General features: G+C 53.5%; 1 protein-coding gene across 1 annotated transcript in view; it reads right to left on the bottom strand.

Moving 5' to 3' along the window:
* The window catches only part of AGAP1 (ArfGAP with GTPase domain, ankyrin repeat and PH domain 1), a 514946-nt gene that overhangs the window by 391641 nt on the left and 110301 nt on the right, over positions 1-13004 (bottom strand).

Here is a 13004-nt window from a genome sequence, read left to right as displayed (position 1 = left end):
TGCCCCTCCCCCGACTCTTGTGCCCAGGCACTCTCCCTTTTTCTCAAATAAAATAAATCTTTAAAAAAAATTTTTTAAAGAAATGCAAAGTCTCGGGCCCCACCCCAGACTCCCTGAGTCAGAATCTCTGAGGGCAGGACCCAGAAATCTGCTTCAAAAAGCCTCCCCTAGATTCCTCTCATGCATCTCTACACAAGTGCGCAAAAGCACCACACTAGGGCACAGAGTGTTGGTATCTTTTCCGACTTAAAGATGTAACAGATTACATTTTAGATAAACAATCGACTCAAATGTCTTAAAATGACTGATTTAGTAAAAAGCCAAATGTTCTCTTTTCCCCTCCCTCCCTCATTTCCCTCATTTTTGGAAGAAAGGCACACCATTTGAAGGATCATTAAAATGACACATTTTAAAAAGACATATAAAAGTGTGAGAGGCTTTTAAAGTGTGATAAAGTCAAGGATGGAATAATGGAAAAATTAGAACTTTGGAAGCAGAGACAGAAGGTCACTGGGACTTAGTTTGTCATAGAAAAATAACTTCTCTGCTAGACTCACTCTCCGGTTTAGGAAAAACTGACACTCCTCTATGCCCCACCAAGTCCTCCAGGAGCTCCCTGCCCAGTGACCACACTTACCTCCTCCCGGGGTAGGAGGCCACCTCCTCCAGGGAGCCCTCTGCCCATCTCCCTAAACAACAATACAACTAAATTCCAATACATAACCAGCACAGGGGTTTTAAGTAAACCTTCTAAAAATGTTTCACTACCCTCCTTTGGAACTCTCACAAAAGGCACACTGTCCCGTGTGTCCTCTAAGACCCTATCAGAGGGGCCACTGAACTGACCTGGTGTCAGCATGGTGACCAGGGCTGGGACCAACAGTAACACCAGGAAAGTTGATGCAGGTCAGGCACTCAGAGCAACTCAGGCACAGGCCGTGTACCTGTTACACCCGCTAGCATTCAGTCCCCGGCAATAGAGTGGGTACCTATCTACCCTCTAACTGTTTCAGACAACCAACTAGAGGCTTAGAAGGGGTCACTCAAATTGCACAGCGAAGCAGGAGGGGAGGGACAGAAATCTGAACTCAGGTCAGACTGGCTACAAACCCCTGGCTCCTGATGGAGGCAATGGAAAACATGAACCAGGGTTGCGGGGGGGTGGCTACAGGCACAGGCCAGCATGTCCCTCCCCGACCTCAGCTTCTTAGGCTGTGGATGAGTTCACAATGCAAATGGAAAACTGTCTTTCCCAGGGAGGAACCTCACCACCAAGGGAGGGAGAAGGAACAGCGCCCATGGAGCTTGCAGCGTCACTTAAGGCACTTTAATTCAGGCAAATTTCAAACCATCCTCCAAGACTCTCCATGGGTCCTGCCTCTACGCATCTCCCTGTGAAGAGGGACAGGGCCACCCACTGATGGCCCATCCCCTAGGGGGACACTAGCACAGTTTCAGGACCCACCCTAGACAAAAAACAGAGCAAAAGGAAAGAAAACAATGTGAAGATCACCGCCCTAGGACAGGGGCCTGCAGAGCAGGTGGAGAGGCGGGTGGCTGGGGGTGACCCCGAAGTTGCAGGAAGATAGAAACAGATGGAAGTGGTGGATACCACGGACACGCGGCCAAAAAGCCTCCCCCATACTGGCCCACGACCATGTGGGATTTTCAAAGCATAATGTGGGAGTAGTTGTCTTCAAGATAAGAAGTCATCTGGGTCAATCTCAGTCACCCCGGTACTCCTGAGCTTTTTTGCTCATACTGGGTGGGGGGCATTAACTGAATGGCAACAATCTGCTCTACTCCAGACTGAGGGGGCCTGAGGGGGAAGTGAGTGGCCGTGTGGTCCACGATGGGGGGCAGGGAGATGCCAGCCGCCCACGGCCACACTGTCAGGTCCTGGACCACAAAACAATGATGAGATCAGACGGAGCCCTGGAAGAATTTCATTCCAGATGTCAGAGTCCACCCCACGAACAGCAGGATCTCTTTTGCAGACCACTATGACGGGATTCCTCCACCGAGGAGCTCCATAAAGCAGGTTCCGAGGCCTCCTGTGACAGCGGATACATCCCCATCACTCAGGTGGCCTCAGGTAGGTATTTGCTCCCTGCTCAGCAAGTCACTTAGACACTTTAATGGCAGACAGACTGCGAAGAATTGTCAAGGTAATAATTATTCTCATTCACAGGCAGTTGTGACCAAACCATCAGCCAGTGCCTCAAAATGCAAACACACATCCACCCTTCATGCTGCCAGGTGACTTGCACCATGCAATGCCGGCCCTGGGTTGACCGTCCAGGACAGAAAGACTCACGCCCCGCAGCTTCTCGTATGTTAGCTGAATCTTTCTCGCTGAGCATCTCGGCACAGTTTTGTGAGCCCGCCTTTTATTTTATGCACAGCTCACAGTATTCATTTTTAACGCTACCGTGCAGGGCTGGCAGCAGTGCGTCCATCTCAGATGGGGAGTCCCGCCCAGGACAGCGGCACCCCCCCGCCACATCAGTTTGCTCTGCCAAAGTCCCTCTGCGAAGACAGAACAATGATGCACTATCAAGAAAGGATCCCCAGCAAGTCAGTCCATCTGAAACCTCAATCGACAGGTCCAGGGGCACCACCAACGGGTGCAACAGCACATGGCAGGACCTCGGCAACCCAGTCTGCCGAGCTGCGTTTCGGATCATGGGTCAAACCCCGGGGCCCCTTCAGCCAACCTCTTCTCCGAGATTGCCTCACGCGCTGGGGGTCTGACCCAGCTTCGCCTCACGCTCATTCATGGACAGCTGAATGACTCCCTCCCAGGGGAGAGACTACTGCCGGTCCCCAGCTCAGGGGGTTCAGGCTCTGTGAGCAGCCCGTGAATTCTAGCGCCGAGAATAATCACGCGTTCCCCTCCCATAACCGGGGGCGCTCCTCTGTGCCTGCAGGGTGTAGACTCCTTGGAGCCACCTGAGTAAGCACCAGCATGTCCAAGAGATGAACGTCAACAGCCAATGCTCAGAAGTCCCCAGGGGCACACACACACATCCGTGAGCATGCCACATGCCCGTGCAAAGGAAAGAGAACGCACTGGCCGCGTGCTGTGTCCTCGTCCCGCTCCTCCTCGGTATTATCTCATCTGGAAGAAATCTAACTGGGTTCCAGGATTTCTGCTCCCAGCCTCTCATCTTGCTTCCAAGGATTCCCTCCTTTCCTCCCCAACCACCTGCAGTGGAAGCAGCTCAAAGAGAACCGGGACGCCTGCAAGGCCCACTCTGTACAACTTAACAGGCTCCCCATTTCCAGAACGTGAACCCTGCTCTGCAGCTCAGCACCCCCACTTTGTGGCCAGGGAGCAGCGTCCCTGCCCTTTCCACACCTCCTGTAGCACAGGCACGAAACCAGGCAGCACACCCCCGGGCTCTGTCTTCTGCCAGCTCTGATTAGATGATGGGCTCTCCCTCGGGGGAGGATCACAGGGCGCAGAAGGGCCGAATGCGCAGCTGGCTCTGCTACCAGGGACCCTACTCAAGAGACAGGATGGGGGGAGAGAAGCCATGTTTGCCCAAGTCTATGTCTAAGATATGCTTCAATGGTGTGCTTCTCACTTTCTGGCTTCCTGTCCAAAGTCAGGGAAATAGGATTGTGCTCAGACAATCCACATGATGACCCGATCTCCTGGGGCCCCTGCAGATGGAGACAGTCGATTACCAGCGCACCCCCAGGGAAGATGTTTTGGGTCTTACTCAGTAACCCCAAACACCACACACAGAGTTAGCTTCTTCCATTTCTTCCATGTCACGATGATCACTCTTCCCTGAATTAAAAGACAGTTCAGAGAAAATCAAGAATGTCCTCTATACTTTCCGAGACCCCGTGTGTTCACGGGCATCCTCCCCCCAGGCCTCCGTTCCCTCCCCTGCAGCTGGAAGGCAGAGGAAAAAGACGGTTACTGAGATCGCTCCCCTGCCCTCCTGAGGGAATCTGCTGCAAAGCCAAACTGATCCCCGACTCACATTTTCTTCCTTCTAAAAGCAAGAATTACGTCTGCGCTTCCTCATAAACACAGCTCTCCACCGCCGTGTGACTTCTGAAGCCAAAGGAACAATGATTCACCTCCCAGTGAATCAGCGGAGCAGAGGCCAGGGCTCTCTTGCCCTCAGACAGCTGGCCCCTGGGGACACCTTTGCCAGCAGCTGCTGGGACACATGGAGGGTGGTGAGGGCAAGTTCAAGCATGACTGTGCACTGAATTCCTGGAAAAACCAAGGCTCGAATCCCGACACAGATGCCTCCGGGGTGTGCCAAGGCTCTCCTGGAGAACCCCGGGGACGGTCCCTCCAGCAAAACGCAGAAGCTCTTCTGATCTCGAAGCCAGGCTTTCCCTCCTAGGCCAGAATCTCTTCCGTGATGCCAGCGGTCACAGACCCGGGAAAGCACATGCAGAAAGGCCCCAGCCACATTTCCTTGTAAATCCTCCCTACCAAATGCCCCGGACCTCAGGGAAGAAAGAAACACACACCTGAGAAAGAGACCCCACCGTAACAAGCGGCCAGCAGGTTCTGGAACGGGAGTCCCTGGTGCTGGGATGGCTGAGCTCGGTGGGGAGACGCGCACCTCAGACACGGGTGCTCTGGGACCCTCTGGGAAGCAATGTGGAAACACAAGGCAGTGGATGATGGCAGAAACAGCCAGTCAGTAGTGAGCAACCCACTGCTTGTGGAAAGGAAGAGAAGACAGAAACATAGGCAGAAGCAAGGCAGAGAGGACCCTGGGCCACCACGGAGATACTGAGCCTGAAGGCTAAGTTGCCCAGAAGAACACACTAGCCATCGTTTCTAAGCAGCATTATTAGAGCTATCTCTGCACCCAGATCCAGGTCAGAGCAGGATGTGGGGAAGGGAAGAAAGGAACACAGGTAAAACATGAGACTGGTGAGATCAGACTAGGTGGTGGGGAGATCTTCTTTACTGATTACTTCCTAGATGGTGGTAATGTAGCAAAGCTGTTTGCGGAATAAAATGTGTATTTTTTACACAGAGAAGAGGATGTCACTCAAAGGCTGAGTGAGAAAAGTGAAGGCTCTAGACAGAGGACAAGCAGTTCTCTGAGGGACGCCACCTGGCCGGCAGCCCCATGGGGAGGAAAGGAGACCCACGACACACCCAGAGAAACACCAACACAGCAGCTCAGCACCTTGACTTTCTGACATTTACCACGAGCTGCTGGAAGGAAAAGGAAGGAATTCTGTGCACACACACGTGCACACATGCGCACACGCAGAGTTTCTTGTCTAATTTAAAGTTTCCCTAAAATATAACCACAACACATTTTAAAAAAATGCACATTTTGGGGACATACCCATACTTATGTATAGTTTGACTTGTCTACATTTGAGGGTAAGATTAGAGACTATTTTTTAAAGTTCAGAAGTGCCGTGATACATTGTTTTGGGTAATGTACAGGTCTGCCCCAGTGCATTCTGTAATTGGCTGGTGGGCAAGGACATGTGCTCTGGCTGATTTATGGGAAATGCCTTCCAATCGTGACCCGAATGAAACTCCCAGGGAGAAAAGCAGTCTTGCAGGCGCAGGCAACAGGCTCGTCAATACGCAAATGCCAGGCCCAAGACCGTGTGATCAGACCCAAGAACAAGCAGAGGTAGACGGGGAGGCTTCATCACCTGTCTTGACCCCCAGAAGAACAGCCCAGGACTCCTCTCTCCTGTCTCCCAGTGCACCAAACTTCTGGCCAGTTCACCTTCCTTGGGAAAGGAAAGAATGCGCCTCCCCCCACTCCTTCTCAGGCCAGCTGACCAAAGGGAAGTTCAAAGAGCATGCCCCGTAAGGTCTTTAGAATTTACCCCCAAGCCATTCTCCATAGGTGACAGGGGACAGACATGGTGGCTGGTACCAGAGCCTGCCAGTTCCCAGCTTCCTCTGCAGTCCTGCCCAATTAGACAGCTTAATTACAGACCCACCCTGCTTATGGACTAGAGCCGTGGGCAGATGACGGGGGAAACGCGATTCCTTACTGGCCTCTAATTAGGCTGAGCCTGTCAGTCCATGGGTTGGGAAAATGGTACTTGGGAGTTTTAGGATTTCTTTCTTCTGGGCCCTGAGATGGTGACTTGTGATCTGGGAGGTAACACCCGGTGCATTCCTTTTCTGGAAGACAATCCTTCTGCCTGGGCAGGGCTGGCCTCTCCCGACCCTTGAACTTCTGAGGGGAGGAATACTACCTTCCCTTCTGGCCTGGGGCCATAATGGCCATTAGGCACCATTTTTCCTTATTAACTGCACAGTAAACCAGTCAGAATCCTGGGAGATGGGCCAGCTTGGACCAAACAGAAGGCAGGAAATGTGACAGATATCTCAGGCTCACACAGCACAGTGTCCATGTTTCATGTGGTAATCCAGCAGAGACAGCAGGGCCCTGAGTGGTATAGCTGTCCACAATCAGCCACCTCAGTCAGGGGGACGGCACCAGTCAGTGACGGTGTTGGCACACCTCGAGAGGAAAGAGGGAAGCGCCTGTGAACGGGGAACCGGAAGTTCGTGGCCCTAGAGGCTGACGACCACATCCCACGGGGACACCAAACACCCGAGGAGATCCTCATGTCAAGGAAAACCGCAAGTGATTTTTGAGCAACCCTGGGTCTCTGAACCTCGTAAGGGACCCATCACAGCTACACAGATGCCAGTTTCCTGAAAGGGAAACTCTCTATTCCTGACATTACCAGGTCCTGAATATTTCAACACCCGACAAATGATCCAAACAAAAAAGAAAAAGTCCTAGAACAGTTTAAACTGCCCTGAAAGCAATTTGGTTTTGTTCTGTTATCTTCCACAGCTCTGATCAGCAGCAATGAACAGACCTGCAACAGGGGTCAAACACACTATTTTGGGCTTGGGAGACACAGCGGCACAACAGGCTCCACTCCGTCATGCCCTGAAAGGGAGAGAGACTCTCTCAGGTTCCTCCTCAAATGACAAACATCTCCTATCTGCCCAAACACACAGACGGCAGAACCAGGAAAGGCCGGGAGCACTGCAGCACTGCGGGGATGGGGGCACACCCCACCGCACGTGAGGTCATCCCACCACGCTGCCACATCTGCCCTGGGGCCTCAGCCTCACCGCCCAGCGGTTGCTGAGCAACAGGTCCAGCCAGGGAAACAAATTCCTCCCTCAGCCTCCTCGTCCCCTGACCACTCTGGAAACTCTGGGATTCTCCCCTGCCCACCCTGGAAATTCTGGGATTCCCCGGGGCTCCATCTCAGGCCCACTTCTCAGGCTACACAATCCTCCTGGATGACTTCATCCACCCCCAAGGCTTGCCCCAGTCCCGAGATAACCTCAGAATGCTCCTGCTCAGATCTGAGCCTTGGACGGCCCCTGACCCAACAGCCTTCTGGAACAACCCCACTGAGCCACCCCCACAAGCACTCCACACTCAACAATGGCATGGCCAAAGCAGAACACACCCCACACCCACCCCCCAAACCTGAGAGCCACTCGCAGCCCAAATCCTACCAACCACCATGGCCCCAGGCCAGGAGGGAAGGTGCTGTTCCTCCAACCTCCCTCTGATCTCTCCAGACTGACCCTCTTCCTTCACCTCCAAGGCTCTTCGTAGGACAATGGTTTCCTAACAAGCCAATCTTCCCCACAGGGGACACTGGACTGGACTGCCTAGAGATGTGTTTGGTTGTCACCACTGAGGAGAGGTTCCTGTTGGCCTCTGGATGGGTCTCGCGGCCAGGGAGGCTGCCACATATCCCAGCAAGACACAGAACAGTCTCCTCAACAAAGAATTGTCCTGCTCAAAATGTCTATTGCACCCAAGTCGAGAAAACCCGTTTTAGGCCAACATCACCCCTCTCTTGGATTATGAGCTTCCTGGCTGGTCTCCCCCTGACCCCCTCGGTCTCTCCTTCCCCCCAGCCTGTGCTCTACAGGGGAGCCAGGATACACATCTGACTCCAAGACCCACACAATCACCAGGTTCTTCTTCCCCCAATCCCGGAGAGTAAAGCCAATGACTTGCGAGCTCCCCATCATTGACAGCTCCTATCAATACTGTGCTCCTTTTCTCTTCCATCTTTTATCTGTGTATGCATAGACCATTTTATTATTTGTAATTTTTTAAACAAAATTGAGATAATAATTAACCTATCATCTTATAACTCGTTTTCCAATTTAACAAAGTGATGTTAGCATTTTCCCACATCATTCTGATGTTTATCTCTACATTCTTCACCATTTTTTCCTGGGGACATGCTCCAGTTTTCTTCTCGGTTGGAGCCAATGTTTATGAGACACCTAACATGTGCAGGGCATCAGACCAGACTAAGACAGAACCCTCCAGGGGCTCCCATTCCCAGGGCCACAACCGTGATAGTGTCACACTCACCTGCCAAGGTCGCAACATCTTGGGGCTGAACACGGTTATCTAGTCTAGCTTCCTGTTTTACAGCCAAGGACACCTGGACCAGGGAAGCAGGAGGGACACAACCAGGCCATAGCGCCAGTGTGTGACACCACCAGCTGCATCTGTACTTCCTGGCCACACCTCTATAACATGGCACTACTTCACCTTCCCAGCTGTAAAGGTCTGAAAGTGCTGCCTGCTGGCCCAGAGCACCTGGCTTCCCGTTCCTTCGAAATATAGTTACATTCTGACAGACCAGGAGGTGCTGGGCACCTTCCAACCGTATCAGGCAGGTCTAACCCTCAGTGTACAGATAAAGAAACGGAGGTCAGGACAACTGCCAAACAACATGGGCACACAGTAAATCAAGTGGTGTTTTAGCTCCCAGCCCCAGCCTGGTAGTGGAAGCCACAGAAATCCCTAGTCTAAGAGTCCTGGAGGCTGGAAGTCCCAGACCAAGGTGTGCACGGGGTCAGTTTCTTCTGAAGCTGCGAGGGTGACTCTGGTGGCCCGCTGGCCATCTTTGGGGCTCCTCTGCCTTCATCATCACATGGTGTTCTCCCAGGGGCATGTTTGTCTCCAAATTAGGACCCACCCAACTCCGGTATCACCTCATCTCAACTAACGATGTCTGCAATGAAGCCTCTTCTACAAAAGATCACATTCTGAAGTGGTGGGGGTCAGGACTTAACAGCATATGGATTCCATGGGGACACAACTCAGCCCACCACAAGTAGTGTGACAAGGATTCAGTGAGGCTGACTCACCACTAAGCCAGCAGAGTTCTGGGATTCTGATGTGGAGGGTCCCACAGGCTAGAGGAGGGGGCACTTGGGCCTCCAGAAGAGGAAAGTCTGAACATGCCTCTTGGTTCTGCGCAAGTCCTCTTATATCCCCAACACTTACCCAGAGGGCTCACAACTGCCCATCCACTGCCTTTCCCACAGCCATGACCATGTCCTCAATCAACGAGCTTTCCCTTCCTCTTCCTTCTCTGAGTCCAGCAGCCCCACAGCAACTCAGTGAGGACTATGTTTATCTTTTACTAGTCACCGCCAAAGGCACGGGACACTACCCTGTTCCCTGCATGAGGCCAAAGTCCTGGAAAGACGCCCACAAGACGCATTCACTGAAGGAAAGAAAACCACAGCTGAGGGGGACAGAGTCTTGAAGACCAGCCTCATTCCCCAGAATCCTGTTCTCTGGAAGGTGCGATTTTAAAGCATGGAAAGGAAAAAAAACGTCCTACCCAGAACATCCTTCAACTATCCCCACCTCACACAAGCCCACGTCCCCCAGGGCGGTGGCTCCCAGGGCACAGCTCTGGTGGAGGGAGGGGCGGAGTTCTGCAAAAGGCCCTGCGGACAACGCTGTCACTTGGACAAAAAAGTCACTGATCTAGTTGATTCTTTCCAAAACTAAAATCAAAGTGCGTCCTTTCTTCGATCTTCTTGTTTCTCTGAGCCTTAAACCACCTTTGCCGAAGAATTTAAATAACCTCAGAAACGGGCATTTTCTGAATGACAGGTGAAAGAATTCATCCACCTTACAAACCTGAGGACTACCAAATATTCAGGGCAACCTGTTCTTCCAGGTGGGTCTACAGGCAAATCCCACAAAGCAGAGAAAGGAGAAACGGAAGGGATACCAGCAGCGCGCTCCGGGAGCTTGTGTGAGCGCAGCGCGTTCACGGAAGTGTGTCACTTCCTTCCCAGGGTCACTTTGGGTAGGTATTTGGGTAGCTACTGTCTTTCCTTTCACAGACAAGGAGGCAGAGGTTCAGAAAGGTGTAACAACTCACCTAATGCCACACAGCTGGGCTATGAGGTCAAGGATCAAACTTTGGACACCGTTACTTACACCTCAGGTGCCTCTTGACCAGCAGGTCCTGGGGCAGAAGGTTGCACAAGGTTCCCTGGCAGGGAACAAACGTTCACACTTCTGAGGGCAAGCTGGTCCCCGAGCTGAGGAAGGGCCACAGAAAAACCACGCAGGTCTGAGTTCACACAGCTGACCGCCACCAGACAGTTCAAACGGTCAAACAATTCCAACACTACCAAAGGATGATATTATTTTGGTGCACACAAAAACCAGCATTCTATGCTTCAGCTGCACAAGTGAAAGTGGGAGTGTGTGGAAATCAGAGAGGAAAGCCTCACTCTGAGCGAGCTTGCTGAGGAAGGGCTTGCTGACACTTGCAAACATACCAGAAAGATGCCCTGCCTCCCCCACCCCCCCAACAATCCACCCCAGAAGATTCGGCCTTCCTCTGACCATCCGCAGTGTCACGGACACAGCTGGTCACAGTACAAGGCGGTGCAACTGATTAGGGATGGGACGAGGTCACAGCCTGAGATGCTCAATTTTGACACAAGACCGAACTTTCTGATGGACCATGTCTGTCCTCTGGTTCCCGTGGGAAGCTGGGAAGTCGCTGTTTCTGGAGAGATCAAGACAGCTGAGGATGCCCTGGGGAACTTCCCAAGGCTGAGCTCTATTGTTTCTGCAGCACCACATGGGGGGTCCACAATTACTATGGTGGTGGTATTGCTGCTGCTGTGGTTAAAACTCCCAAGGCTGGGGAGGGGAAATGGGACCCTACAGGACGGTAATCCTGTCTGGCATGGAGCTGGCTTGGAGCAGTGCGCCTGTGCAAACTCAGGCACGGATTGGCAAACACAGACAACAAATTATTATCAGCGCTGAAAAGAAGAAATTCGAGAGATCCACAATTGTGGGACAAGGCAGCGAAAAGCCCTACCATCTGTCTGAAAGCCACAGCTGCTGCCTTCCGTCAGCATCTAGCCCACGCGCGAGGGTCCCCCCTGCTCGAGGATTCCGGAAACTCAGGGAACCTGGCTGCACCTCTGTGGGGCAGGGGGGAGGGGCGCTCAGGCAAAGCGACACTCGGGAGACCCCCCCCCCAAGCTCCCCCACTGTGAGGGGCTAAGACGCCACAGCGGGCTCTGGTTTTGCAGGACACTGGGCTGTCCATCCGCACAGTAAGGGCCAGTCAGGTCGGCCACTGCAGCCCTTTCCACTTTCCAGCCACCAAGCTCCTACACCGAGCACTAAGACAACCATCAATCTCAAGAGGAACAGCAAGGTGACAGGGCACGTGTTATAAACCACACACCAATGTGCCATCAGGCTCTGCCTGCGTGTATCTCGACTGACCGGGCATTGTTCCAACAGAGGAGAGAGCCTCGACCCCCTAGAGAGAAGCCCAAGGTGACAAGGAAGGTTCTCAGCTGCAAGCACCTGCCCAATTCCAGCTCAGGAAACCAGGTGGGTGACACGTGGCCACCAGCCCCTGGGGTGTCCCTCGCCAGCCAGCACCCCACCCAGAGTTCCCAGGGCTGCAGGTAGCACGAGGAGCGGAGGGAATCCTGGGGGCTCCAGAGTCCACAGGCCTCTGCCCTGACCATTCCCCCTCAGCCGCAGCATGGCCAGTGGGCGCCGGGGCAGCGGCCACGCAGTCTCCCCGGAATGCGGCTCCAGAGAGAAGAGCCAGCATCCGAAAGCCGCTATGTTAATTCACCTGATGACACGAGGCTTAGCTCTCTGCTGGCAGCAACACGGTCTCAGCCTGCGTAGGAATCAATGTGGCCTTCAACCGTCAGCGACAGAGAACCCTCAACCATCAGTGGCTTCAGCAAGACTGAGAGGTATTTCTCCGTCATGTCTCCAGGGGGGCTGTCCCACATGGCTGGTGGCTCCAAAAGCCCAGACCTGTCTCCTGGCCGATGTGACTGTCACTGTTGTGGTCCAATACACACACAGGCAACAGAGGGAAAAAAATGGGGGAGGGGGCAAAGGGACCCACCCAGTCTTTTGTAATGAGATTTACCAAAAGCGGCCACATAGTAACTCTACACCTACCAGCACGAGAGGCTTATTCTGGACAAGGGAGCGGGAGGACCAGCCCTGACAACAACCGACACCTCATTAGCATTTCCCATGTGCCACCTGCACGTCCAAGCATTTGCCCATGCACCCCTGAACTTCCAGAACAACCATGTTTCATAGATATGCCCTCCCCACCGCCGCTCCAGTGGAGGACACCAAAGGAGAGGCTGCGTCACCTCACCAGGCCCCTGCAGACACCAGCACAGGGAGGCTGGCACAGGGGGGCTTATGGTAAGCCGGGGAAGACGGCTGCCCTTCTTGGGAGGAAGAGGCATGGGGGGATGCGTCCCCAAGAGGGGTGCTCTGTGAGCCGGGCAGGGCACACCAGCCACAACCAAGACCCCATGGCTTGCTCCTGAGGCACAGGCCCCTTCTTCACCAACAGTTTCCCTGGGGGGTGAACCCCCCCACCGTGGCTCCCCCTTCACCCAGCCTCAGTGTGGCTACTTCCCACAGCCTGGCCCATCCGCCATCCCTCCTCATGCCAGGCTCCAGGCGTGGCTTCTCCCTTCACACCCTCAGGGAACCTTTCTGCAGCCCCAGGACCTGGCAGCGCCGGCATCACCCAGCTGGCGGTTTACATGTTAGAGGGAAAACATTCAGAGAGGGGGTTGCCGCGTGTTTATCCGCAGGAGCAGTGAACCCTGACGATGGGGCCACCCTTTGGTGGACGACTCCTCC

This window comes from Mustela erminea, chromosome 8, assembly GCF_009829155.1.
Source record: "Mustela erminea isolate mMusErm1 chromosome 8, mMusErm1.Pri, whole genome shotgun sequence".
NCBI classification, from domain to species: domain Eukaryota; kingdom Metazoa; phylum Chordata; class Mammalia; order Carnivora; family Mustelidae; genus Mustela; species Mustela erminea.
The sequence above is the reverse complement of the archived record's forward strand: the minus strand, read 5'-3'. Positions and strand labels throughout refer to the sequence as shown.